The sequence below is a fragment of the Anomaloglossus baeobatrachus genome, chromosome 2, assembly GCF_048569485.1.
Source record: "Anomaloglossus baeobatrachus isolate aAnoBae1 chromosome 2, aAnoBae1.hap1, whole genome shotgun sequence".
Lineage (NCBI taxonomy): Eukaryota > Metazoa > Chordata > Amphibia > Anura > Aromobatidae > Anomaloglossus > Anomaloglossus baeobatrachus.
Genome location: NC_134354.1, coordinates 2,900,569 through 2,905,621, shown reverse-complemented (window position 1 = coordinate 2,905,621; position 5,053 = coordinate 2,900,569).

The following is a 5,053-nucleotide window of genomic DNA, read 5'->3' as shown; positions in this document are numbered from 1 at the left end:
TGATGGAGAGTGCTGACCATAGTCATGCTGCTCATGCATCACAGGCCCTCAGTGAGTGATGGAGAGTGCTGACCATAGTCATGCTGCTCATGCATCACAGGCCCTCAGTGAGTGATGGAGAGTGCTGACCATAGTCATGCTGCTCATGCATCACAGGCCCTCAGTGAGTGATGGAGAGTGCTGACCATAGTCATGCTGCTCATGCATCACAGGCCCTCAGTGAGTGATGGAGAGTGCTGACCATAGTCATGCTGCTCATGCATCACAGGTCCTCAGTGAGTGATGGAGAGTGCTGACCATAGTCATGCTGCTCATGCATCACAGGCCCTCAGTGAGTGATGGAGAGTGCTGACCATAGTCATGCTGCTCATGCATCACAGGTCCTCAGTGAGTGATGGAGAGTGCTGACCATAGTCATGCTGCTCATGCATCACAGGTCCTCAGTGAGCGATGGAGAGTGCTGACCATAGTCATGCTGCTCATGCATCACAGGCCCTCAGTGAGTGATGGAGAGTGCTGACCATAGTCATGCTGCTCATGCATCACAGGTCCTCAGTGAGTGATGGAGAGTGCTGACCATAGTCATGCTGCTCATGCATCACAGGTCCTCAGTGAGCGATGGAGAGTGCTGACCATAGTCATGCTGCTCATACATCACAGGTCCTCAGTGAGTGATGGAGAGTGCTGACCATAGTCATGCTGCTCATGCATCACAGGTCCTCAGTGAGTGATGGAGAGTGCTGACCATAGTCATGCTGCTCATGCATCACAGGCCCTCAGTGAGTGATGGAGAGTGCTGACCATAGTCATGCTGCTCATGCATCACAGGTCCTCAGTGAGTGATGGAGAGTGCTGACCATAGTCATGCTGCTCATGCATCACAGGTCCTCAGTGAGTGATGGAGAGTGCTGACCATAGTCATGCTGCTCATGCATCACAGGCCCTCAGTGAGCGATGGAGAGTGCTGACCATAGTCATGCTGCTCATGCATCACAGGTCCTCAGTGAGCGATGGAGAGTGCTGACCATAGTCATGCTGCTCATACATCACAGGTCCTCAGTGAGTGATGGAGAGTGCTGACCATAGTCATGCTGCTCATGCATCACAGGCCCTCAGTGAGTGATGGAGAGTGCTGACCATAGTCATGCTGCTCATGCATCACAGGTCCTCAGTGAGTGATGGAGAGTGCTGACCATAGTCATGCTGCTCATGCATCACAGGTCCTCAGTGAGTGATGGAGAGTGCTGACCATAGTCATGCTGCTCATGCATCACAGGTCCTCAGTGAGTGATGGAGAGTGCTGACCATAGTCATGCTGCTCATGCATCACAGGTCCTCAGTGAGAGATGGAGAGTGCTGACCATAGTCATGCTGCTCATGCATCACAGGCCCTCAGTGAGTGATGGAGAGTGCTGACCATAGTCATGCTGCTCATGCATCACAGGCCCTCAGTGAGTGATGGAGAGTGCTGACCATAGTCATGCTGCTCATGCATCACAGGCCCTCAGTGAGTGATGGAGAGTGCTGACCATAGTCATGCTGCTCATACATCACAGGTCCTCAGTGAGTGATGGAGAGTGCTGACCATAGTCATGCTGCTCATGCATCACAGGTCCTCAGTGAGTGATGGAGAGTGCTGACCATAGTCCTGCTGCTCATGCATCACAGGTCCTCAGTGAGTGATGGAGAGTGCTGACCATAGTCAGCTGCATCACAGGTCCTCAGTGAGTGATGGAGAGTGCTGACCATAGTCATGCTGCTCATGCATCACAGGCCCTCAGTGAGTGATGGAGAGTGCTGACCATAGTCATGCTGCTCATGCATCACAGGTCCTCAGTGAGTGATGGAGAGTGCTGACCATAGTCATGCTGCTCATGCATCACAGGCCCTCAGTGAGTGATGGAGAGTGCTGACCATAGTCATGCTGCTCATACATCACAGGTCCTCAGTGAGTGATGGAGAGTGCTGACCATAGTCATGCTGCTCATGCATCACAGGCCCTCAGTGAGTGATGGAGAGTGCTGACCATAGTCATGCTGCTCATGCATCACAGGCCCTCAGTGAGTGATGGAGAGTGCTGACCATAGTCATGCTGCTCATGCATCACAGGCCCTCAGTGAGTGATGGAGAGTGCTGACCATAGTCATGCTGCTCATGCATCACAGGTCCTCAGTGAGTGATGGAGAGTGCTGACCATAGTCATGCTGCTCATACATCACAGGCCCTCAGTGAGTGATGGAGAGTGCTGACCATAGTCATGCTGCTCATGCATCACAGGTCCTCAGTGAGTGATGGAGAGTGCTGACCATAGTCATGCTGCTCATGCATCACAGGTCCTCAGTGAGTGATGGAGAGTGCTGACCATAGTCATGCTGCTCATGTATCACAGGTCCTCAGTGAGTGATGGAGAGTGCTGACCATAGTCATGCTGCTCATGCATCACAGGCCCTCAGTGAGTGATGGAGAGTGCTGACCATAGTCATGCTGCTCATACATCACAGGTCCTCAGTGAGTGATGGAGAGTGCTGACCATAGTCATGCTGCTCATGCATCACAGGCCCTCAGTGAGTGATGGAGAGTGCTGACCATAGTCATGCTGCTCATGCATCACAGGTCCTCAGTGAGTGATGGAGAGTGCTGACCATAGTCATGCTGCTCATGCATCACAGGTCCTCAGTCAGTGATGGAGAGTGCTGACCATAGTCATGCTGCTCATGTATCACAGGCCCTCAGTGAGTGATGGAGAGTGCTGACCATAGTCATGCTGCTCATGCATCACAGGTCCTCAGTGAGTGATGGAGAGTGCTGACCATAGTCATGCTGCTCATGCATCACAGGCCCTCAGTGAGTGATGGAGAGTGCTGACCATAGTCATGCTGCTCATGTATCACAGGCCCTCAGTGAGCGATGGAGAGTGCTGACCATAGTCATGCTGCTCATGCATCACAGGTCCTCAGTGAGTGATGGAGAGTACTGACCATAGTCATGCTGCTCATGTATCACAGGTCCTCAGTGAGTGATGGAGAGTGCTGACCATAGTCATGCTGCTCATGCATCACAGGTCCTCAGTGAGTGATGGAGAGTGCTGACCATAGTCATGCTGCTCATACATCACAGGTCCTCAGTGAGTGATGGAGAGTGCTGACCATAGTCATGCTGCTCATGCATCACAGGTCCTCAGTGAGTGATGGAGAGTGCTGACCATAGTCATGCTGCTCATGCATCACAGGTCCTCAGTGAGTGATGGAGAGTGCTGACCATAGTCATGCTGCTCATACATCACTGGTCCTCAGTGAGCGATGGAGAGTGCTGACCATAGTCATGCTGCTCATGCATCACAGGTCCTCAGTGAGAGATGGAGAGTGCTGACCATAGTCATGCTGCTCATGCATCACAGGTCCTCAGTGAGTGATGGAGAGTGCTGACCATAGTCATGCTGCTCATGCATCACAGGTCCTCAGTGAGTGATTGAGAGTGCTGACCATAGTCATGCTGCTCATACATCACAGGTCCTCAGTGAGTGATGGAGAGTGCTGACCATAGTCATGCTGCTCATACATCACAGGTCCTCAGTGAGCGATGGAGAGTGCTGACCATAGTCATGCTGCTCATGCATCAGAGGCCCTCAGTGAGTGATGGAGAGTGCTGACCATAGTCATGCTGCTCATGCATCACAGGCCCTCAGTGAGTGATGGAGAGTGCTGACCATAGTCATGCTGCTCATGCATCACAGGCCCTCAGTGAGTGATGGAGAGTGCTGACCATAGTCATGCTGCTCATGCATCACAGGCCCTCAGTGAGTGATGGAGAGTGCTGACCATAGTCATGCTGCTCATGCATCACAGGTCCTCAGTGAGTGATGGAGAGTGCTGACCATAGTCATGCTGCTCATGCATCACAGGCCCTCAGTGAGTGATGGAGAGTGCTGACCATAGTCATGCTGCTCATGCATCACAGGCCCTCAGTGAGTGATGGAGAGTGCTGACCATAGTCATGCTGCTCATGCATCACAGGTCCTCAGTGAGTGATGGAGAGTGCTGACCATAGTCATGCTGCTCATGTATCACAGGTCCTCAGTGAGTGATGGAGAGTGCTGACCATAGTCATGCTGCTCATGTATCACAGGCCCTCAGTGAGTGATGGAGAGTGCTGACCATAGTCATGCTGCTCATGCATCACAGGTCCTCAGTGAGTGATGGAGAGTGCTGACCATAGTCATGCTGCTCATGCATCACAGGTCCTCAGTGAGTGATGGAGAGTGCTGACCATAGTCATGCTGCTCATGCATCACAGGTCCTCAGTGAGTGATGGAGAGTGCTGACCATAGTCATGCTGCTCATGCATCACAGGTCCTCAGTGAGTGATGGAGAGTGCTGACCATAGTCATGCTGCTCATGTATCACAGGCCCTCAGTGAGTGATGGAGAGTGCTGACCATAGTCATGCTGCTCATGCATCACAGGCCCTCAGTGAGTGATGGAGAGTGCTGACCATAGTCATGCTGCTCATGTATCACAGGTCCTCAGTGAGTGATGGAGAGTGCTGACCATAGTCATGCTGCTCATGTATCACAGGCCCTCAGTGAGTGATGGAGAGTGCTGACCATAGTCATGCTGCTCATGCATCACAGGCCCTCAGTGAGTGATGGAGAGTGCTGACCATAGTCATGCTGCTCATGCATCACAGGTCCTCAGTGAGTGATGGAGAGTGCTGACCATAGTCATGCTGCTCATGCATCACCGTTCCTCAGTGAGTGATGGAGAGTGCTGACCATAGTCATGCTGCTCACCAGCAAGGCTCTCGCATGGGCTCATCCTCTGAGACTGATGATGAATGTCTGAATAATCTGATTTCATTTCAGCCGTGGGTCCGGTGTTTGATGACCCGAGGTGCTGCAGCAGAAGCAGCCATGTTGCCTTTGCGTCAGGGTAAGCGTCCTGTAGCAGGGTATGCCGTGGAGTTCAGGAGATGGGCCCTCGACACCACTTGGGAAAGCTCCGCCAAGAAGTCTGTCTTCCGGAAAGGATTGTCCCCTGTGATTAAGGATGAACTTG